Source organism: Cricetulus griseus, chromosome 7, assembly GCF_003668045.3.
Source record: "Cricetulus griseus strain 17A/GY chromosome 7, alternate assembly CriGri-PICRH-1.0, whole genome shotgun sequence".
Lineage (NCBI taxonomy): Eukaryota > Metazoa > Chordata > Mammalia > Rodentia > Cricetidae > Cricetulus > Cricetulus griseus.
In genome coordinates, this window is record NC_048600.1 from 100538907 (window position 1) to 100564278 (window position 25372).

The 25372-nt window shown below is 41.0% G+C and overlaps 1 protein-coding gene and 1 non-coding gene across 2 annotated transcripts in view; both read right to left on the reverse strand.

Moving 5' to 3' along the window:
* Ppm1e (protein phosphatase, Mg2+/Mn2+ dependent 1E) overlaps window positions 1-25372 on the reverse strand; it is a 126076-nt gene that overhangs the window by 81790 nt on the left and 18914 nt on the right.
* On the reverse strand, window positions 7109-7217 carry LOC113836865. Its single transcript, XR_003487384.1, has one exon. It is a non-coding gene; the product is annotated as a U6 spliceosomal RNA (small nuclear RNA).

Below are 25372 nucleotides of genomic sequence, written 5' to 3' on the forward strand. Positions count from 1 at the left end.
TTCTGAAATTCCAGGTATTATTTTTGTATGGCAGTTGATTACAGGTTATTAAAACTGCTGCTGAGCAGTGATGGCACACACCTTTAATCTCAGCACTTGAGAGGCAAAGGCAGTTGGATCTCTGTGAGTTCAAGGCCAGCCTGGTCTACAAAGTGAGTTCCAAGACAGCCTCCAAAGCTACAGAGAAACCCTGTCTCAAAAAACAAAACAAAAAACTGTATAAAGAAAAAAAAAACACACAAGTAAGCTATATTATCACAGGATATTTTCCTGACAAAAAAAAACTTGAGGTTTGACATATTTAGTGCCTTGCTTAAGTATACACAACTAATCCTGGGACCAGGGGCAATTTCAGGGCAATATGACATCAAAATCCATGCTATAGTACTTTACTTTAACATACTCATGAAAACATATGTAACTATTAGTATGGCTATGGAAAATTGGGGGAGCAGAGACCAACAAGCACAGTATTTAGTAATAATTTCCATTATCTTATTTTACAAGAGTTTATAAAGAGGAAACAATGTATAGGTGGAACACTGTGGGGGAAGAAAACCAACAGAAACAAAGTATATATGGAAATGCCATAATAAAATCCATAACCTGGTTGCTAATTTAAAAACTCAAATGAAGCCATACATTCACATACTTATTCATCAGACGTTTGTTGAGCACTTATTGCCAAGGACTGACTGTTCAAAGACTCCTGTCTTTATGAGGTGGGCATGAAGATTTTTTTCCAGAGAGAACCAAGTTTCAAAGAAGTAGGGGAGAAGAGTCACTATAGAAGCCTGAACAAAACACAAGTGACAAGTGTTGGCAGTGAGCTTCACTCAGGACCTGAGTGATCTAATTATCATTGGCTCATATATGAGTTGCTGGTATCTAAAATACCAAGAAAATAGTGAATCTGGTGACTACACTAATTAAAGCCCAGGATAAGGGGATGAGTGGTCTCCAAAGTGCCTTAATGAAAGTCCATTTGCCTTCTTATAAATGTGTCCATGCAAAATAGTAACTATGTTGGGTTGATCTTTGTTGCAAGCTCTACACAGGATTAAAGATATTATCTTCATCATCAGGACAACAAGTGTCACTAAATAAACTTAGACACTTTAAATTAAACACGAACATACCGCTTTTAACTTGACTTGACTTTAGACACCTATTTAACCTGCCTGTGTGCCTTGTTTCCCATTTGCACAATACAGTAAGAATTTGAGTCAATGTGTGTTATTGAGGGGATTAAATCAGATTTATAGTTCTTAGCAAAGAAGCACTGCTTCATTTTTCCTGTTTAGAGTGCTTGGGTCCATCTCCGTCTCTCTCCCTTCCTCCTCCTCGTTTCTTTTTCCCGTTCCTCTCTGTCCCACTTCCCTTCCTGCGCCAGCTCGACCCAGACTAAACAGATCCATGCTATGTAGCCCAGGGTAACCTTGAACTCACAAGCCTCCTCACCCCCATCAGTGTGGCCGAGTGCCAGAGTTCAAGGGTTTATCAGCATACCCAGCTTGTTGTTATTTATTTTCAAATCAAGATATTGATAACAGACTGGATACAATGCAAATTAAACTCCACTATAGTTTATATATATTTAGAAACAAGCATTTTGTAGGAGATAAAAATCTAGAGTCAATAAGATGGCTCTGCAGGTAAAGGTGCTTGTCACCAACCCTGACTACCTGAGTTTGACCCCCAGAACCTACACAGGGGAAAGAAAAGACTGACCAGTTATCCTCTGACTTCCACAAGCAACATGGCATTCATCACACACACACACACACACATTCTCATCTCTCTCTCTCTCTCTCTCTCTCTCTCTCTCTCTCTCTCTCTCTAATTTAAAATCTTTTTTAACAAGAAAGGGAAAAATCTAGTGTTTTGTCATCTTACAAGTTTTAGACTACTTGGGATCCCTAAGTGTTAACTCTCTGGAAAGTGGCATGATCTATTTTTAGCATGTTTCATGCGCTGCTGGAATGTAAAAATCTTTCTAGCTTCTCAGTGAATGTATGCCAAAGAAATCAGTATTAAGTGTTTTAAATCTAAAGAAGTGAAAGAGAAAGTTCTAAAAGGGCAACTCTAGAAATGCTATTGTCTCCATATGGTGATTTATCATTTATCATCTTAAAATAATCAACATTTAAAAACTAGGATTCTAGGGCTGGGGACGTAGATCAGTTGTAGCATGCTTATTTTAACACACATGAAGCCCTGGGCTTGATCTCTGTACTGCAAAGCTGGGCATGGTGGCACACACCTATAATCCTGGGAGGGGACACAGGAGGATCAGAAAAATGTTCAAGGTTATTCTGGGCTACATGGGACCTTGCCTAAAAAATAATTAAAATGAAAATTCTGAACTCTTAAATTATAGTGTATACCTCTGTGAAAAAGGTTGACAGTTTTTCAAATGTTAGGCATAAAATTACCATGCAATTCTGTAATTCTACTCCTACATATGTAACCAAAAGAACTAAAAACAAGGATCAAAACAGCACTATGAGATGAGGATGTAGCTCTGGTAAAGCACATGCTGGAGGCCTTCAGTTTATCCCCAGCAACACATGTGGAGACACAGACACACACACACACACACACAGACACACACACACACAGACACACACACACACAGACACACACACACACAGACACACACACACACAGACACACACACAGACACACACACACACACACACACACACTCACACAGACACACAGACACACACACACAGAGAGAGAGAGAGAGAGAGAGAGAGAGAGAGAGAGAGAGAGAGAGATCTACAACAGTCAAGAGGGAGAAAGAATTCAAATGTCAATAGACAGATTAGAGAAACAGAATGTTTTATACCCCCAACCCCCCCCCACACACACACCCCACACACAAACTATTCAGCCAATGAAATTCTGAATCTGGGCATCGTAACTCATGTCTGTAACCCAGCAACTCAGGAGGCTGAAGCAGGAGGATTGTAGCAAATTTGAGACCAGCCAGAGCTACAGTTTGAGACTAAATAAATAAATAAATGGCAATAAGGGAGGGGGAAAGGAAGGAGAAGGGAAAAGGGAGGAAAGGAAGAAAAGAAATTCTGATGAATGTACAACATGGATAAACCTTGAAAAGGCTAAGACATGGAAAATTGGGATAAATATCACCTGATTCAGTTTCTATGAAATAACTCAGAGCATGAAAAGGCAAATTTATACATAAGCAAATTTTTTTTAAAAAGTTTACCAGGGCCTAGAAGAATGAAGATGTTGTATAAAGTGAAAGAGTTATAAATAGGTAGTATTCCACATAATACAAATATATTTCAATGATATATATTTAAAGTATAATACATATACTGTTCCTATAAAAATAAAGAAAATAAAATATTTTCAGATTCAGAAATAGGAAATCAGCTGGCAGTGGTGGTTCATGCCCTTTAATCCTAGCAGCTGGGAGGCAGAAGCAAGAGAATCACTACAAAGTCAAAGACAGCCAGTTATAGCCCAGGCTGACCTCACTAAGAGAATGGCCTTAAATTCCTGACCCTCCTGCCTCTACTTTCCCAAGTGCTTAGATTGCAGGCATAAACCAATACTTCTAGCTTAAGCTTGGTCTACATCAGAAGTTCCAGGCCATTGCACTACACAGTGAGACCTTGTCTCAAAACAAATGAACAACCATAAAAAAAAAAAAATAGAAAGCTCCATTCTCTGGGACATGATAACTATAAAAGACGTACGTCTTCTCATTAAGGGTAGACCCATAGTCTGGATGTGATGGTGCACGCCTTTAGGAAGGCAGGCAGGCAGATCTCTAAGAGTTTATGGCCATCCTGGTCTACACAATGAGTCGCAGACCAGTCAAGGCTACACAAAACAAAAACACAAAACAAAAAAGAGTTGACCAATAAAGTTACTATGACAACTCAATGCAACATTATAGTCAACCCCACAATGGAAAATTCTAACTAGGATTAGCCAATGATGACATAAAAAAGATCAATTAACTTGTTATTCTTCAATCAAGACTCAAACAAAGGGTCAAGGGCCTGCAAGATGTCTCAGTGGGTAAAGGTGCTTGTTACCAAGCCTGAGTACCTGAGTTCTATCCCTGGAACCCACAAGGTGGAAGGAGAGGACCAAGTGTCAACACTAGCCCTAGTTAAAAAAAAAAAAATTGATTAATATAATCTGATAAGCAAAATTTTCCAATAACTGAGTTTAAAAATCCCAGGAAATACTTAAGGGAACAGAACTGCTTTGTTTTTTCCCAACTACTTTGAGAGGAGCAGCCTCCATGACTGCTAACTCTACATGGGCTCCAAAGCAATAGGGCCAATAGTCTGGAATCTCTAAAACTAGAAACCAAAATAATCCTTTCCAAATAAACAAATGTGATTTGAAAGAAAATGGACCCCAAAGGGAGTGGCACTATTGGGAGGTGTGATTTTGTTGGAGGAAGTGTGTCATGGTGGGGGTGGGCTTTGAGGTCTCTTGTTCAAGCTTCCCTCAGTGTGACAGAGACCATTTCCCGTTGCCTGTAAGATGTAGGACTCTCAGCTATTTGTCCAGCACCACGTCTGCCTGCACACCACCATGCTCCCTGTGATGATGATAATGGACTGAATCTCTGAAACTGTAATCAAGCCACCACAATTAAATGCTTTCCTTAACAGAGTTGCTGTGGTCATGGTGTCTCTTCACAGCAACAGAAACCCTGAGACAACAAGCAAGCAGACAGAGAAACAGTGCTGACAGGGCTCTAACTAATTGAAAAAGCTCTTATCAGCCCACTCCTTAAGTAGCCCTAATAGTGTATCTGTGACATTTTTGGGGGGAGAGGGAGTTTTCGTATCTGAGACTTTTATTATTAATCATATTTCAAGAATGAGATCATGTCAGCTGCAGCAATTATAAGGATTTGGAAAAACCAAGACAACATTACTATATGATGATTCTGCAAATCAGAAGTTCCAAAGCAATACATATTCCCTCCAAATAAAAATCCTTCTTAGTCAAAGACCAAACCACATGAGACACTGAGCAGTCCAGTACTTACGCTGTAGGCTCCTTGTCATATTGTACTAAAGGTTGTTACTGCACTGGTGCTCAGTTACAATAGCTCAGCTATAATTTCTACTTAGCCTGCCTTTAAGAAACCCAGAACAACATCTACATATTATTGCTCTTACTCACATACCTAATTACAGTTAATTTGATAGAGGATGACTTTTATCTTCCAACTGAGGATTCTGGAGTTAAAGGGGAAGCTTTAAATGGCTTGCTTAAGGATCCACTGGTTGACTTTTATGGCTGCAGGAACCATATGAATTGGGCTAGAAAATTAATACATTCTTAAATTTCCTTCTTAAAATAATCTATACCACAGATTTTCACAAAGTAAGGGTTTACCATTCATGTTTTGGTCTGTTTGATTATCAAATTTCAGAATGTGGGTTAGTCCGGACGTGCTTCTGTTTTTAGAAATGGACATTTTCTTAGAAGATAATCACATTGCAAAGCTAGACACGGTGGGGCACAGCCTGGGCTACATAGCAACACTCTGAAAATGAGAAATATTCTCACTTACACATTTACACATTGGGTGCTTTATACAACACTGACAGTTATGAGTTGCAGTATATCTTGAGGCTGGCAAAGCCTATATTATTACTGCTGGCATTTACAGAAACACGCTGACAACCCTTGGCCTGTGTGACTGCTGCCCCAGAACAAGGCAGTGCAGCCCTGAAACAATTCACTGGATAAGGTAGTGCACAACACATAAGACTGAGAGTTAGTAATACTAAGAAATGTGTTCCAGGTTACACTGCTTGTAAGTGGTGATGCGTTCAAATCCCAATCTTTCCAAAGGAAATCATACAGGAGCAAGAATGTATTGGGAGTTGTAATAAATGCCCCCCCAAACTGTTATAATTCTCCAATACATACGTGAAAATACTATACAAATCTTATCATTTCAATAATATTACAAACCCTAGGTTAACTTTATATTATCCTTACACAAAATTGGTATGTCAGTAATGCACACACCCACGTCTAACTTTACCTCAAAATGAGAGCATCCTGGTCTAACTCCCACCTTCTCCCATCCATCAGAATGGCATGGCATCTTGCTATGTTGTCCAGGCTGGTCTCAAACTCCTGAGCTCCAATGAGTAATTGGAACTTCTCAAGTAACTGGGACTACAGGTGGGAAACAGTCAACACGCTTTTTATTCTCTCCCATAGCCTTGCACAACTCCAGGGATTTGACTCAGCAAGAGGCAGTAAGGGAATAAAGAAATGACAGAGCTGGGCATTGGTGGCCCACGCCTTTAATCCCAGCACTCGGGAGGCAGAGGAAGCCGGATCTCTGTGGGTTCGAGGCCAGCCTGGTCTTCAGAGCAAATGCCAGGAAAGGCTCCAAAGCTACACAGAGAAACCCTGAGTCGAAAAACCAAAAAAAACCAAAAAAAAAAAAAAAAAAAAAAAAAAAAAAAAAGAAAGAAAGAAATGACAGAGGTGGGCTTATGGTATACAGCTGAACAAAAAGGAGGGTTTAGCTAGTATCAGCAGGAACGGTCTCTGTAAGGGAGAGTGTTCATGTCATAACCACCCTGGGAAAAAGCTACAGTGGACATCTCTGCCCACACTATCAACATCCATACATGGACCTAGGAAGGTTTTGCCATCACTGAGCCTTACTCAGGGGTTAGGCTTTGCCATTTTGCCATTGGTCTGAGGTTTTTGATCCTTCCCATGGCTGTGCCCATGCCAACAACACACATCTGACTCCTCGGGACTCAGGGCTTCCTCTGTTCCCACAGTTCTCTGGTTTTCCAAACAATACTCTTATTCTCTCCTATTCCTTGGATATCCTGCTCAACATTTATCTCATTCTATTTTCTTTTCTTATATACTTTCAAGCATCTTAATCCAAAATGTGAAAAATCAGTTTAGATTAAAAACAAGTAGAGGAGAAACACTGACTTTAACAATGGCATTTCAAAAAATAATGACTTTGATAAAATATCTACTATTTTAAACTCTATTAGCAAAATACATTATAGGTTTAAAATATTCTGTCAAATAAGTTTTATTTGAATCTCAAAAATATATGGAACACTTTGCAGATCTGCAAGTCATTCTTGCTCAGGGGCCATGCTAATCTTTTCTCTGTGTTGTTACAATTTTAGTAAATGTGCTGCCGAAGCAAGCACTCATTCTATTTTCTATGATTCACTGATCTATTTCCATATATTCATTACAAGAATATATGTATATATTCTTTTTGGTGTTTTGAACTAGCATCTCAGGTAGCCTAGGCTGGCCTTGAACTGGATAGGTCCCTATAACTAAGGAGGGCCTTCAACTCCTGACCCTCCTGTCCCCACCTCCCAAGTGCTGGAAATACTGGTGTGTGCCAGCACGTCCAGCTCTATCATATGCTTATTTTACACGACTTAGGAACTTCTAATGCATGCATATACTCATGAATATGTTTTGTGTCCCACTAGACTGCCCGTCACAGTTCCACATATGTAGTAAATATCTGCTGGATTGGACAGCCTGACACTGGACACCTAGTTCTGCGCTATGTTCCAATCTGTTGCTTATCACACCAAGCTAGGTTGCCTCCAGGACATCTGTCCACTTTTCAAAAAGGCAAGAGGAATGAAAGCAAAGAACTATTATAGATGTAAAGAGTGTTCAATTTCTATGTCTTTGCATGATGTTCAATACTTTGTATGTGAGCTCCTCTTTGACTGCACTTTTCCCTTAAAAGACAAATATTACATCAGTTTGTTAATATAACCTATTCCCTCATTTAATCTTGAAGCCAAATTGTTCACACTCAGATCCCCTCATAAATAAACACAATGTTCCAATTGAGCTGTTGGCAGCAGAATGTGCTCACAATGAGAAACCTTCACTGGCTTGGCAGGAATGACAGAATTAGCTAATTACAGTACAGTCTCCTATATCTGTTTTCATTGGGATAAGGGACAATCTGGCGATATCAAAAGGCAAATGGTCCAGAAAGACATCTTAGATCCTTATTCAAAGATGGTAATCTTCCCCTAAGTCATCTTAGATTGGGCATTGCTCCACATAAATTTTCCATGACGTTAAGAAAAACTCCAAGATAATGAGGTTTGAAAGTCCCACTAACAAGCCAGCCAAGAAATGCTATTTTGAAGAGGCTGAAAATCTTCATGGGCTAGGTTTACAAAAAAGCTAAGAGACAAAGGTAAATCATAGCCCCTGCCATAAAAGAGGTCAAATTTTCTTTTGGGGGAGAAAAAGTTAAATGAGATCATTTGAAAGCAAATGAACATATTTTGGAGGCAGTGTGGAGAAGCTTTTCTTTTGGGGAACAGTTCAAAGGCCCATGGACCACCTGGGCAACATCAAAAATAATTCGAAAAATTTAAAAATTTCATTTCTCACTGGCTGTATCACTAATTATGATGACTAGTGGCTGCTGGTCTGGGAAAAACAGAGACCACTGTTCTGGGCTTTAAGACTAAGCTACAAGAAGTCAGGTGTGGAAGTGCACAACTTTAGTCCCAGCACTTGAGAGTCAGAGGCAGGAGACTCTCTTAAGTTGGAGGCCAGCCTGGTCTACAAAGCGAGATCCAGGACAGCCAGGGCTACACAGAGAAACAGTCTCAAAAAACAAAATAAAAGACTAAGCTACACAAGAGACACTTCTTTTTTCATGGTCTATATTCTGCTTGCTTCTAAAATAGACAAGAAGAAACCTACAGAATAAAACAATGTGTGCTATTTATGGTTCAGACAAAAATTTACCCCTCAAACAATATAGGAAAAAATGTAGACACAGAGATGAGTCTCAGATATCTGGAGCCAAAGGCTGTCAAATGAAACAGCTTCAGCCTCCACCATTCTCCCATAACACAGTGGGAGACAGTCAAGCACAGGTTTGCCACAGGTTCTATCATAGACTTGTTGAACATTACATTATAAAGCCCCCTTCTTGGAGAGTTTGGAGAATCAAAAATAAAATGAAATTCTGAGACATCTGTCTCCCTTTCATTTCAACAACAAAGGATAAAAATGCTAATAAGATCTATCCTGGTTTGGGGAGCGCTTGGTTTTTTGGTTTTGGGTTTTGTTTTGTTTTGTTTTTTGATGTGAGGTCTCAATACATAGCCCAGGCTAGCCATGGACCCATGGGAACCCTCCTTACTCAGCCTCCCAAATGCTAGGGTTACTAGTAAGCATGCAAACTACAAAAATAAAATTAGAGCAGCAGTTCTCAACCTGTGGGTCATGACCTCTTTGGGGGTCACATGTCAGATAAGTCCATTATGATTCATAATACAAAATTACAGTTATGAGGAATATTACTTTGTGTAAAGGTGTGCTACATTTGTTTCTGCTGTATTTGTTTAACGATGTAAGGATGTGTGTTTAATGGTGAAAAGACGATGTAAGGATGTGTGTTTAATGGTGAAAAGACGTGCTGTGTTTGTTTCACCTTGCCTGCCTAAGGCACCTGATTGCTCTAACAAAGAGCTGAACAACCAGTAGCTAGGCAGAGTAAAGGATAGGCAGGCAGGGCTGGCAGGCAGAGAGAAAGGAGGAGGAATCTAAAGAGGAGGAGGAGGAGGAAGAGAATGAGGGAGACAGCAGGGGACATGCCCGGAGCAAGAAACTAGGCAGCATCAGCCAGTCAGGCTCGAGAAGCAGTGAAAGTAAGATATACAGAAGGAAAGAAAGGTTAAACAAAACAAAACAAAACAAAACAAAACAAAAAACCCTGAAGTGAAAGGTAAATAGAAAGAAAACAGGTTAATTTAAGTTAAAAGAGCTAGCCAGAACCAAGCCTAAGGTACGCCAAACATTCATAACTAATAATAAGTCTCCATGTCATGATTCCAGAGCTGGCCCAAAGAAAAGGCCTGATACAACTGGAACCTGAAGGCAGGAGATAAGGCTAAAGCCATGGAGACCTCGGCTTACTGACTTGCTCCCAAGGCTTTGCTCACTCGTTTTCTTATAAAACCCAGGACCATCAGTCTGAGGTAGCCCCACCCACAGTGGGCTGGGCCCTCACCAATCAATCATGCCCTACAGGCTTGCCTACAGCCCAATCGTATGGAGCCATTTTCTCAACTGAGGCTTCCTCCTTACAGATGGTTTTAGCTTATATCAAGTTGACATAAAACAAACCAGAGGAGCAGCAGAAACCCATTCACTTTGTATCTGTTAGTAAATAATCAACAACTAGACACAGGTAAAGGGACATTTGGGGATACACAGATGCCTACAGTTTAAGACACCAGTTAGCAAATGTCTTCCTTTTTTGTTTTTGTTTTGTTTTGTTTTTGTTTAAATTTTTCCAGATAGGGTTTCTCTGTGTAGCCCTGGCTGTCCTGGAACTTGCTCTATAGACATGTTGGTCTCACATACACAAAGATCTCCCTGCCCTCTGCCTCCTGAGTGCTATATAGGATTAAAAGCATGTACCACCACTGCCCAGCTGTCTTCATTTTTTCCTACCAATTTTGTTCTGATTGCATAGTGCATAGAAATAAACTTTGAACACGGAAAATAACCCAGACCAAGATCATCACTTTTGACATCATAATGCAAAAGATGAATTTACATTTTCTATTTTAAAGGCAGGCTCCCACTTATGTTATTATAGATATTTAAGTCTTCCAATTTTCTCCCTAGTGAATCAACTATAAGTACAGCTATAATCTATAAATATTCTAAACCAATAGAAGACTAATTTACTCTGGGAAAAGAATCATACCAAGATAGATAGTCACCTAAAATGCTAGCAAAAGTTTGTGGAAAATATTCTCAAGATAAAATATCAACAAACATAAATTCACTATCAAAATCACAAAAAGGTGGACACTTTAATATCAACTATTTGGGTAGCTGAGGCAAGAGGATCACTGCGAGTTGAAATCAGCCTAAGCTACATATTGACTTTCAGACCAGCCTGTGGTATGGTATGGACCCTGTCAAAACAATAAATAAATAAATAAATAAATAAACAAACAAACCAATAGGGCTGGAGAGATGACTCGGAGATTAAGAGAACCCATTTATCCTCTTACGGAGGACCTGATCTCCCAGGACCCGAGTGGCTCACGGCATCTCATCACTCCTGTACTTCTTGGGCACCTCCACTCAGGTGCATATATATATATATATATATATATATATATATATATATATACTTCATTTAAAAAAAAATAAAGCAAGCCTGGTGGTGATAGCACATGCCTTTAATCCCAGCACTGGGGAGGCAAATGCTTTAAAACAACAGACCAACTGTGGCCATTCAAAAGAACACAAAAAGATGACTCTCTTCCTCCTGTGAACAATAAGAACAAAGAAAAACTAACAATATTCCTGTTTGGGACCAAGAATCCCTGCTGAAGGCTGAGCAGGTTACACCTTTGAACTTACTCTGCCTGCAAAGTGCTTAGGCATTGGAGGTTTGCTTGATGTTACAGGCAAGGGTATGGCCAACATGATCCAGGGGAAACTGGTGAGGTGGACTGCAAGAACAGAAATGACTTCCCTGGGGCAGTAACTCAGTGGCTGGAGCATTTGCCTGAGCCCTGGATTCCATTCCCAGCACTGATAAACATTTTTTAAGTGAATAAGAAGAACCCAAATAACCAAAGAAAACCAGTGGTATGAGGTGTTATGCCTGACACTGTAACAACTGTTTCTAGACTGTAGCTGTGGTACTCTGAGAACAGAAAGCAATGTAGTAGCAAGTCAGTTGCATCAGCAGATGGTCCTCCCTGCCTGCCTGCCTCCAGCTGTAACATCCCCAACCAACAGCTGAGTTTCTTCTAATGTATTTGAAACTTCTTTTTTTCTCTGGTCTGAGTAAAATTGGACTATGGGTTTTCCACAGAAAGTAACATTTTGGGCTTTCTTTTTATAAAGCAGTTCCTGCTTATTTGTATAGTTGATTTTCGTCACCTTTAAAAAGTTAGCCCTTGATGTTAAATAAGTTGCAAAAAATAACAGTGTTGGATTAGATGAAGTATACATAGCGCTACCACATCAGTCCCCTTTCTTCCCATGCACTGGCAGGTGGCAGGTAACTTGATCAACTTAATACAAATCCTGCAGTTTGGTATGAACAATGCATCTTGCTTCCATCAGGTATGCCCTTATAAACAGCCAAAGCATCATCTTTGAATCACTAACAACATCACCAGAAATAATTATCTTTACATTTACTAATTAACATAAAAGACATCCTAATTAGCATAAAATAAATTACTGTAAATTTTTAAAAATCTAATTATTAGCTTTCAACTGACTCAATTTACTAGTTGAACTACATTTTAAATTAATTTGTTTTTATTGTTTATTTTCATGTGCATTGGTGTTTTTGCCTGTATGTTTGTCTGTGTGACAATGTTGGAGCCCATGGAACTGGTGTTACAGACAGTTGTGAGCTGCCATGTGGGTGCTGGGAATCGAACCCAGGTCCTTTGGGAGAGCAATTGGTGCTCTTAATTTCTGAGCCATCTCTCCAGCCCCCTAATACAACTTTCTTATTTTTAGTTTTACTAAAGCAGCGGCAGAACCCAGGCAACTGGTGGAAAGAGTTATCAATACATCACAGGCTCCTTCATGCATGTGTGCACATAAACTCATGCAAACACACACACATACACATAAAAATAATAAATCGTTTAAGAGACCATCTTAAATAAACAGCTTATAAATAACACTAGACATACAATTTCTCTAAGAGAGTGGAGGGCCGCTAGGGATGAGTCAAGAGGGTCGAGAGTGAGGACAGCATGGGCTGCATAAGAATGTCTCAGGAAGAAAAAAGAGGAGTGGATGACAGAAAGGAAGGAGTTTTTTTTAAAGCCATAAAAAATAAATCAGTTCTCAACTTCTGATAAACTCTCTTCACACTTACCTTGGTGCACAGTCTGAAGCAAGCACCTTACACAGAAAGCTAGCAATCATGCACAGAAAATAATACGGTCTTTCTCAATGCTTCAGCTTCCTAGGCCTACAGGGCCATAAGGAACTAAACAGAGCTGTGCCACACGTATTTAGTAGGCAAAATCATGTGAATCCTTTTTTTTTTTTCTTTTTGATCTTTTGAGACAGGGTTTCTCTGTGGGACAGTTCTGGCTGTCCTGGAACTCACTCTGTAGACCAGGCTGGCTTCAGACTCAGAGATCTGCCTGCCTCTGTCTCCCAAGTGCTGGAATTAAAGGTATGCATCACCACCGCCCAGCCATGAATATTCTTTTTTAATATTTTGTTTTTAATTGTGTGTACACATGTGTGCCTCTTCCTATAGAGGACATAGGCATAAGATCCCCTTGGAGCCGGAGTCATAGGCAGTTGTGAAAGATCCGATATAAGCGCTAGGAGCTAAATTTGGGTCCTCTGGAAGAGAAGCAAGTGCCCTAACCCCTGGACCATCTCTCCAGCCCCTATAGTCTATCTCTTACTTGACAACTGAACTTATTTTACAAGAACAATTTGTCAGCGTTGATATATTAATTTATCAAAACAGTCCATGGTGGCACACACCTATAATCACCACTCTGGTGGATGAGGCAGAAGAATCATCTTTTGAGGCCAATCTGGGCTACACAATGAGATTTGGCTTACAGGAAAAAAAGTTGACCAGTAATAGTCTGGATCCATATTAAAATAAATTATATTGTATGAACTGAATATGGTGGCTTATACTTGGAGGCTGAGATAAGAGGATCGGCATGAGTTTAAGACCAAGATGGGATACATAATGAGTGCCAGGCTTCTGTGGGCTAAGACAAGACCATGTCTAAAAAGTCAGGGACAAGGGGGGTGGTGCTAAGAAATCACACACCTTGAGGTTTGCTTTCTTTATTAAAGGTTAAAACTTTCCAGATTTTTTATGATTGGAAAAGAAACAATTATTTTCCAAGGCTATTTTGGTGAAGCTGCATATTTATTGTTTCAGAATATCTTTCATGTAATTCTATCAGTAAACAAGTGGTCTGTTTATCTTTGTACAGATAATGGCATCATTAAGGAATAATGGCAAGGATCTGAGGACACGGTTCAGTGGCAATGTACGTGCTTAGTATGCAAGAGACCCTGGGTTCATTCTCAGCATCACAAAACAGCAGCACCCAAAATAATAGCATGAAGCTTCTATAACAGGGGCTGTTATTATTCCTGATCAAACGATTTGGAGCTTGTACAAAGTAAATGGCGAAGCTGGGTGCTGTGATAAAAACCTGCTGTCCAGCTTCTTGAGAGGCTGGCACAAGACAGTAGCTGGAGCTCTAGAGTTCAGGGCTCCTGGCAAGCCTCAAAGGAAAACCTGATGATGATAAAATGAAAGCAGATAGATTTTTAAATTTTTATTATAATAATGAAATTTAATGAACCATAACCTTCAGGGTGAAAGCTATTCTTATACCCTTGAGATGCATCTCCCTTTCCTTACCATCTCCATGATTATATGAAATAATGAGCAACTATATATACAACCCCCGAAAGCAAGCCAAAGGAAATGTTTGGTATGAACAAGAAAATAAACAGGGCTGAAGCAATGGCTCAATCAGTGGAGTGCTTGTTGTATAAGTTGGAGGACCAGAGTTCAGGTCCTCAGTACCCATGTAAGTACTGGGTATAATCATGCACATCTGTAACCCAGTGCTCTGGAGACAAGATAGCTAGCCTGTTATTCTAGCCAATCAGCAAGCTCCAAGTTCAGTGAGAAAGTTTTTTTTTTTTTGAAATATATGGAAGATAAGAAATTGAGGAAGATGAGACATCCTGATGTTGACCTCTCACCTCAATAAATACATACACACTTATGAACATGTATACACACGGATGCATGATCACGCACATACACAGAGAGAGAATACAGAAGTCAGAAAGCATATTCCTTCATCTGTTAGTGTATCACTTAACCCTAAGTCCTGGTAGCCTAGCAGAAAGGGGTGACAGAACACACAAGTACAGGGGTTACTGATGTTATCTCTATCCCTCTGTAACTTTACTTCACACAGGTTACTGCCAAGCAATCATTCTCACCTGAGGGGAGATTTATCTTTAGTTACTTTAATAGACAAAGGTGCTACTAGGGTTTAAGAAGCCCAGGACAGGTATGCTATTAAACATATCATTGTATCACAACAAAGAAATGCCAGCAGTACCCAGACTAAAAACCCCTGAGTCACATGCATAGTTACATGTGACATTTTTGCAATTACCATTTATAGTATATGTATGAATGTGCATATACATACCTAACCATCATATTTTATAGCTTAAGTATACATGCTAAACTCTAATTTGGAATCCTGACTCTCATCCTCTTTGGTATTTGCCTACTGGCATGCACCACCATGGCCAACACAAAATATTTAGGAAACTTAACACAAATGAACAGCAAAAATCAAACCATAGAGTTAAAAACAGGCAGAGGATTTAATAGATATTTCAAAGAAGACTTAAAAATGGCATATGGAAAGGTGTTCAAACATCAATAGACAAATAAAAGATAAGAGATGAGTATAGGACAGGTTGTGGGGTGGCCGAGAATCTTTATATAAGACTTATGGAAATGTAAATTGGCAAAGCCATTATGGAAAACAGTATGGAGATTCCTCAATTGGTTTTATATTAAAAATAGAACTATCATATGATCAATCCAGCAATCACACTTCTAGGTGCACTGCCAAAGAAAATGAAGTCAGCATTTCACATAGATGCTAGCATTCCCATGTTCACTGCAGCTGAAAACAAGTGTCCATTGGATGAACAAGTAAAGAAAGAGGATATCCAGCAGAATACCACCCAGATTTTTTTTTTCCAAGACAGGGTTTCTCTATGGAGTCTGGCTGTCCAGGAACTCACTCTATTGGCCAGGCTGGTCTCAAATTCAGAGATCCGCCTGCCTCTGCCTCCCTGGTGCTGGGATTGGGATTAAAGGCGTGTACCACCACCACCACCACCACCACCACCACCACCTCCCTCCCAAGTGAGCATCCAGCCTTTTTTTTTTTTTTTTTTGAGGATTTTTTATAACATACTTTCTTTGATTCTTTGGGAATATTACATCATGCACCCTAATTCTGCTCACCTCTGTCTCCTCACCCCTGCAGTGCCTCCCCAAAAGAAAATTTTAAAAAATCGAAACAAAATGAAGCAATCAAAAACAAGAACAAAACAAAAAAATAAACAAAACAACAAAAACCCTCTTTGGTTCTCCTTCTTTCCCACCTCTTCATTCATCCTGGTGGCATTGGGAGTGGTGTGTCACACAGTATACCATTTTGTCTAACCGGCTTTACTAGCAAATGTTCATTGCAATGAGCCACTGGTCTGGATCAAGGCCTCTGGTTTCTGGTACACCATCACCACTAGATCCTCACGGAAACTCCTCTGGTGTATTCTGTGGCTGCCCTGAATTATGGAGATCCTGTGGGCATTGTTCCACAGGACCAGTCCCTTCACGAGCTCCAATGGGTCCTAGATGGTGTAGATGTTAGGGTGAGTCGACCCTAAGATTGGCTGTGAGCCTGGGTGACAGCTGAGCTGGTCAGTCTGGGCCCCTGGAGCCACCTGCCTCTCAAGTGAGAGGGTAGAGCCAGCTCCCCTAAGCCCATGCCATCTCCTCCACCTGTGGTAAGGAGTGGAGCCATCTCTTTCGAGTACAAAGGCCAGCTCTCTTGCTAAAGTATCCAACTAATGCAGGGCCAGGGAAGGGCGGGGCCAGTTCAGCACGGCCCTCTGATTTCAACATGCATGGTCCCTACGGCCCCGTGAGGTGATCCACCACACACATTAACACAGACCCTAGCTGCAGCTGGACCATGGCCCTCTACAGCAGCTTGGGCCTGGATGAAGCACGGGCCAGTCAGATCAGGATGGCTCTGGCAGCAGCCTGACCCCTAGACACCAACACGGCCCCAGGTTGCAGCCCTAACTCCAGGCTTCTTTGCGACCTTTGGTGGCAACATGGGCCCCAGACTTCAACACAGACCCTAGCTGCAGCTGGACCACTGACCCAGACATGACCCTAGGCAGCAGCCTGGGTCTAGTGTCCAGCTTTTGTAAAGAAGGAAACCTTGCTATGTTGGACAATATCTTTCTTTTCCAAGGGTTCTACATTAAACTGAGTCTGTATTAAACTTTGTGGACTTTTTCTTGTCATTTGCCTCTAATAGTCTAATAACTAAATGGCATTACATGCATCAGTACTAAAAGTCATTTAAAGATCATTTAAGGTATTTAAAAAGATAAACAGTGATGTGTGTAAGTTCCTTTAAAAATTACCTTTGTGTATGTGGGCAGGCACATGCCAGGGCCCATGTGTGGAGGATGGAGCATAACTTTTCAGTCAGTTCCTTCCTTCCCCCATGGGTTTCAGGGACTAAACTCATGTCCTCAGGCTTGAGTCATCTTCCACCTTACATGAGCAAATCCACCCTTGGTTACCAAGCTCATGAAACAATAGAATGATGATAATCCAGGGCTGAGAGATAGTGGTGAGAGAAAGATATAGATTGAAAGTACAAATTTTAGAAGCTGGCAAGAGGGCTCAGTGGCTAAAGACAACTACTTCCAAGTCTGACAACTGGAGTGCAGCCCCAGAACACCTGTGGTAGAGGGAGAGGGCCAACTCCTACAAGCTGTCCTCTGACCTCCACAGGTGTGCTGTGGCATGACCAAGGCTGGACTCACAAACATACACACATATATACATGCACAAACACCATACACACATACATCAAGCACATATAAATAAAAATTAATTTAAATTTTTAAAGGATGTCTCCTAAAGATGAAATAATTAAAATGCAGCAGATAAGGCTGGGATATAGAATGTCTGCCTCAATTACACAGAGCCCTGGGTTTAATTACTAGCACCATGTAAAGCAGCTATGATGGTGCAAATCTACAATCCTAGTACTCAGGAGGTAGAGGCAGAAGAACAAGAAGTTCATAATGCTTACATAAGAAAACAAGAAAGAGAGCCAGGCGTGGTGGCGCACCCCTTTAATCCCAGCACTTAGGAGCAGAGGCAGGCAGATCTCTGTGAGTCTGAAGCCAGGCTGGTCTACAAAAAGAGTTCCAAGTCAGCCAGGGCTGTTACACAGAGAAACCCTGTCTCAAAAAGCAAAAACACAAAAAAAGAAAAGAAAAGAAAAGAAAAAAGGTATAAATAAAGGTATACAACCTTTAAAAGCTGGGGTGGGAGGCAGAAGATTAAAACAACAAAAGAAAAAAGAAATGCAATCATTGACATGGAATCAACCAAATAGAAAAGTAATACAACCAAAAGTTAACTCTTTGAAAAGATCAGCTGAATAGAGTCAACAAAATTCATAATATCCTACTAGAATAAGACAAGAAAAAAACTGAAACATGAGAACTGGGATGTAGCTCGGCTGGTAGTGCCCACTGTGGTGCTGTGAATGAGAATGGCCCCACAGGCTCTTGTGTTCCAATGTTTGGTTCCCAGTGAGTACAACTGTTTGGGAAGAGTTAGGAGGTGTGACCTTGTTAGAAGAGGTATATTGCCAGGTGGTGGTGGCACATGCCTTTAATCCCAGCACTTGGGAGGCAGAGGCAGGTGGATCTCTGTGAGTTCAAGAACAGCCTGGCCTGGGGAGTGGCAGGTGGATGGGAGAAAGGACTTACATGTGAAACAAGCTTGTTCCCTAACTTGAATAAATAAATAAAAAAAAAGAAGCAGAAGTAAGGAGAAAGCAGTGAATGAAACAAGTATATTTTGAGTTAATTATTATATTGTAAGAGAGTAAAGATATTGATTAAAACTAAAATTTGGAAAAGAAAAAAAAAAAAAAAAAAAGAACAGCCTGGTCTACAAGAGCAAGTTCCAGGACAGCCTCCAAAGCCACAGAAGAGGTATGTCATGGGGTGGGAAGGGCCCCACTCTCTTTCCTCCCCCCTCCCTCCCTCTCCCTCTTCTCTCTCTCTCCCTCTCTCTCTCCTCCCCCCTTCCCTCTTTCCTCCCCTCCCTCCCTCTTTCCTTCCCCTCTCTCCCTCCTCTCTCCCCCTCCTTCTCTCTCTCCCTCCCTCTTTCCTCCCTCCTTCCCCTCTCTTTCCCCCTCCCTCTCTTCCTCTCCTCTCCCCTCCCTCTTTCCTCCCTCCTTCCCCTCTCTTTCTCCCTCCCTCCCTCTCCCCTCCTCCCTCTTTCCTCCCCCCTTCCTTCCCTCTTTCCTCCCCTCCCTCCCTCTTTCTTCCCCCTCCCCCTCTCTCTTTCTCCCTCCCTCTTTCCTCCCCCTCCCCCCTCTCTCTCTGCCTGCTGCCTATGGAGCAGGATGTAAAGCTCTGAGCTACTGCTCCCAAACCATGCCTGCCTGCTTCCCACCACAATGATCAGGGACTAGCCATTTAAAACTGTTAATGCTTTCTTTTATAAGAGTTGACTTGGCCATGGTGTCTCTTCACAGCAATAAAACAGTGAGTAAAACACTCACCTAACATACATGGGAAGATGACAAGAGTGGGACTAGATGTTCAAGGTTATCCTCAGCTATATAACAAGCTGAAGGCTACCTTGAGCTATATAAGATTCTGTCACACACAAAAAGATGGCTTATCAGCTAAAAGCATGCAGTGCTCTTGCAGAAGATTTGAGTTCAGTTCCTTGCACCCACATCAAGCCACAACCACCTGTAACTCCAGTTTCTAGGGGTTTATTGCTAAAATTCCTTCTCTGGGGAAGACAATTCCAGGCCCCAATGACAAACCAAGACTCAATATAACCAAGTTCACCCTAGGGCACCAGTGAGTTTTTGTTAGTTTACTTACATAGCATAGGTGAAGGTTCTTTACAGGCATTTGGGTCCTCACCCTCCCCCAAAAGGCCACACTGGAAACTGTTTATCCAGCAGGGAAAATTGATTCTCTATAGATACATAGATGAAGCCACCTTCCCCTAGTATTCCCTGGACTATATTCTCTAGTCCATCCCCAGGCCACATGCAATCAGATCAGAATTGTATACAACAGGTGGTTTGGAGTGGCTGGGTTAAAGTCTACTCAATGAGAGTCTCATGGCCCTCCCTGCCCCTCTTTCTACAAGAGGATGTCAGTCAACAAGTCCAGCTGGGATGGTCTTTTGCAAGCGAGCACAGCTAAACTCCTGAAGAAGATAGGTTGGTTGGCTGAGAGGACAGTCCTGTAGAACAGAGCCTGACTGCCCTCTTCTGGCCTCTAGTGTACCTGCACTCATGAGCACATACCTTACACAGACACGTATAATTAAAAAGTGAAGCTTTAGGGGCTGGAGAGATGGCTTAGCAGTTAAAAGCACTGACTGCCCTCCCAGAGGACCTGGGTTCCATTCTCAGTGCTAGCATGGTACTTCACAACTGTCTATAACACCAGTTTTCAGCCTTTTTTAAAACCTGGGTCTCATGTGTTCCAGACTTTTCTCAAACTTCAAATGATATTGCATTTGATCCTGCAGCTTCCACCACCCAAGCGCTGGGGTCATAGGTGTACACCGTCATGTTCAGTTTATGCAGTGCTGGGGGTGGAACCCAGGACTTCATGAATGCTAGGCAAGCACTCTACCAACTGAGATATCACCTCAGTCCCTACACTCTCATTTAAAAAATAAAATAAGGTGGGGCAGTGGTAGTGCACATCTTTAATCCTGGCACTCAGGAGGCAGAGGCAGACAGATCTCTGGGAGTTCAAGGTCAGCATCAGTTAGCAGTTACATTAAATGGGACAAACCTTCTCTCCCAGAATTCTCAAAATCACAATTACATATCTAGTCTCTAGTTATTTCCTATGTTTTGTATGCATGAAATCTTCCTAGAAATTTATCTAAGGAAATTATCCAACAGAGGGCTACTAGCTTGGGTACAAAGAGGATGACTTTGAGTGTTTTTTCGATTAAAAGAAATAAACTCCAATTTTTTATCAAATAATGTATAACCCACAGATGAAACATTAAGCAACAACATATCATTCAAATGAAAAGGACAAGATACGTGATACAGTATAATTACAATTCTACGAAATTCAAGTCTATGAAAAGGGGACAAGGGCTGGAGAGATGGCTCAGGGGTTAAGAGCACTGGCTGTTCTTCCAGAGGTCCTGAGTTCAATTCCAACAACCCCATGGTGGCTCCCAACCATCTATAGTGAGATCTGGTGCCCTCTTCTGGCCTGCAGGGATACATGTAGGTGGAACACTGCACATGATAAATAAATCTTAAAAAAAAAAAAAGAAAAAGAAAGAAAGAAAAAAGAAAAGGGGACTAAAAGGGAATACACAAAATGAAGTTGTAACAGAGTTACAGAATTATACACTGCTTCCCCCACTTTGTCCCTAGTTTTATAATAAAATACAATTTTTAGTAAATATTAAAGCGACAAGTTGTACTATTTCTTTAAAAATGTGAGCGCCAGGACGGACAATTTGATAAGAGAAAGTGAAGGAACTCTGGCCAGCCCCAGGGTGGCAGACACGGTTCTGGCAGGCCTTGCCCTTCTCCCATTCCCTCAGCCTGACTCAGACCATTAGATTACACCCCTAAAGCTAGCCACCAAGCTCTCTGGTCCCTTATGTGGCCACCTCCTCCTCCTGAGGCTGACAACAAAGGTCCAATTATCATAGTATTGAAGTCCAGCAATCAAAAGTCCTTTTCAGCTATCTAATTAACATGCCCAATTAAAATTAAAATTAAACACCTCGGGCTGGAGAGATGGCACAGCTGTTAAGAGCACTGGCTGTTCTTCCAGAGGACCCAGGTTCAATTCCCAGCAACTACATGGCAGCTCACAGCCATCTATAACTCCAGTTCCAGGGTACCCAACACCCTGGTGCAGGCAAAACACCACTGTACATTAAAAAAACAAAACACTGTTGAATGGCTCATAGTCATTTGTAACTCTTGTTCTAGGGGATCCAAGGCCCTCCACAGTTACCATATGAATACTATACATGCAGGCAAAACACCTGTACACATAAAATAAAAATCTTAAAAGAAATTAAACACCACTTCCTAACATGGGGTTTCCCCTGTACCTTTATAAGCTGCCATTTTCCTATGTGCCTCATTTGTCTCCTCTATCCAGAGGCAGTCCTTCGTCCCTCTGGGATATATTCCCCTGCCCCCTTTCCCTTGCTCCCTTCCCCTTCTCCCTCTTCCTCTATGTCCCATCTCTGACTCTTATTCCCTGCCCTCTGTCCCTCTGGGCAAAGAATTCTCCTTTGTGGTGAGAACTTGATCTTGGGGGTCCTGAGCAGATACTTATCCTTTCAGAAAGAACAATTTGTTTCAACAAATTCTGCTATAACAACTAGATATCTACATGCAAAGTATGGGCCCTACTCCCAGCATACACACAAATTATCTCAAAATGGATCACCACGGACCTAGACTTGGGCACTAAAGCTACAAAACTCTTAGGAAACAGAAAAATCTATGGATTTGAGCTCAGGCAACATCAAAAGCACAAGTGACAGAAGAAAAGCCATATAAACTGGATTAAATCAAATCAAATGAGGAAGAAGGCCTGAGGCAAAGAATGTACGCTGGAAAATCCAGGATTCAGAACAGCCTTGGCAACCATGCACAGTGAGGCCTAGTCTCAGGAAGTGGAGCACCGCCCCACCCAACAAAACAAAATGCGTGTTGTAAATCTACCATCAGGAAAGTGAAGGTAGGGCAGGTGAGAGCATGTCTCGGCAGGTGAGATGGCTCAGGTCGTAAGGGGCTTCAAGCCCGTAAGGGTTCTGACCTGGAAACCGCAAGTTATTCTCTGACCTCCACAAGCATGCTGTGGCATGCACACCTGCCCCCCAGCAAAATAATAAATGAATGTAGGGGTGAGGCAAAGGATGTAAACTAAGTAGAGAGCCTAACTGTGGATTCGATTCCCAGCCCTATAAAACTGGGAAAGAAGCAGGCATCGAAGAGAGAAGGGGGCTGGGGAGAGTTCAGTTCTCATCCTTTCCCATCCTGAGTTTCTCTTTAATCCAGTTTTCTTCTGAGCTGTCTTGAACAGAGACTTGGTGTATTTAATTCAACTCTTTCCAGGTCAGCGAGGTGCTCAGAGGGTAAAGGCACAAGCCAGTTCAACCCTGGGACTCATGGTGGGGCTAAAAGATACCCACAAATTCTCTTCATACCTCCACAGGCACACCATACCACGCATGCATGTGCACGTGCGTGCGTGCGTGCGCGTGCACACACACACACACACACACACACAATGTGTATGAGTGCTAACAAACATACATGTAAATAAAATAAAATTGAAAAACTTAAAATACATTATTTAAAATACATATTATTATTCACAAACGTTACTGTAGGGAATTATGCCGAAAGTCTATGCAGACAACAGTATTAGAATGTGTGCATGCCGTGTTCAACTCATTCTTTTAAAATCTTTACTTATAAATACAATGTGTCTTACATTAAATGCGTTCATAGAAATTCATCATTGATATTCAAGATTATTTACAACTAATTATAGTTTCAAAATATTAAGCACCGATTTTTAGTTACATTTAGAAAAACATACATTGAAATATTTCCTTGTCTTGTACCCATATCCACTCACACATACTTTACATATCCACACATGAAAAAAAAAAAGAAAGAAAAAAATTTCCTTATAAGCTAGACATGGTGGTACACACTTGTATCCTGGTACTTGGAAGACAGGGGCAGGAAGATTGCTTTGAGTTTGAGGCCAGTCTGGGATACAAAATGAACAATAGGTCAGCTAGAGTTATACAGCAACTCTTTGTCCAGCGGAGTAAATATCTTCATTTTTTTCTTGTATGTTCTATCATACCATATGTTAAATGTTAGCTTGCTAATAACATTATTGCATATCTATGACATCGTGTAAGTGAAACATTAATTGGATCCTTATGTTGTTCTTGAAGCAATGGTTCTTGGACTTTACTGTGCACCACGATTACAGAAAAGCTTCTAAAACTGTAGGGTGTGACCCCAAATAGGGTTACCTAACTGAACCTGGGAGTCATTAAAAAAAATTGGCAACAATAAAAGGATTTTGGGTGTACAATGACCAAGAATCAGCCAAAATCAGATTCATAATGGTGGGTGGTAGTGGCACACGCCTTTAATCCCAGCACTTGGGAGGCAGAGGCAGGCGGATCTCAGTGTGTCAAGGCCAGCCTGGTGTACAAAGAGAGTTCCAGGATAGCTAGGACTGTTACACAGAGAAACCCTGTCTTAAAAAATAAAAAACAAAAAAAAGAAAAATCAAATGCACAGTGAATCCAGGGTTTTCCGGCTGCATTTGTCTGTGCTGCATCATAGAGCTTTGCAGCCTTGGTTCTAAACACACACATGCATGCTTTGCACAAACTGTGCATGCCTCAGGCACACAGCACCAATGAACACTGTGAAACACCTGCTTAGAGTAAGTTATAAACTGCAGTGTTTTTACTGTCCAGAGAATATCTTCTGCTCTTATACAAACATAATGGAGCTGGGCATGGTGGCACACACCTTTAGTCCCAGCAGGGAGGCAAAAGCAAGATAATCTCTGTGAGTTCCAGGCCAGCCTGGTCTCCAGAGTGAGTTCCAGGACAACCTGGGCTACACAGAGAAACCCTATCTCAAAAAATAAAAACAAACAAGCAAAAAGAACATAATGGGGGCTGAAGAGATGGTCCAACTTAACAGTTAAGAGCACTTGTTGCTCTTATAGAGAACCCAGGTCAACCAACTGTAGCTCTACATTCATGGGATCTGATGCCCTCTTCTGAACTCCACAGGTACCAAGTATGAATGTGATGCACATACATACATTCAGGCAAAACACTCACAAATAAATCTAATTTTAAACTGGTTTAATTGTTTCGAACTAAGACATGTTATATTTTCCTGCAGTCATTCCTCAGAATGTGAATATCAAATTAGCATATCTTTGGATTAGATTGTGTAAGGATGTTTGATTTTAAAACGGCTGTTTGCATTGCTCACTTGAGTTTAATAAAAATTGCTAAATGAATTTTGGCTTGAGATTAGGAGAAAATTGTCAACCATTTCGGAAACAGCCCTAAATATACTTCTGCCATTTTGTAACATACATTAATGCAAAGTGGCCCCCTCAACATGGATGACTGTAAAAATCAAATTATCAATTAACTGTGAAAAATGCTGAAGATGCTCTATGTCCTGCAGTATCAAATATTCAGCCAAGATTTAATTATTTATGAAAATAAACAAGCATATCCATCTCATTAGCATGTTAATTTGCATCATCTTTAATAAATGGCAAAGTTGTATGAATATCAAAGAATTGTGTTAAAACAGATTTCTTTATGATTTATTATCAGCAAATATTTCAT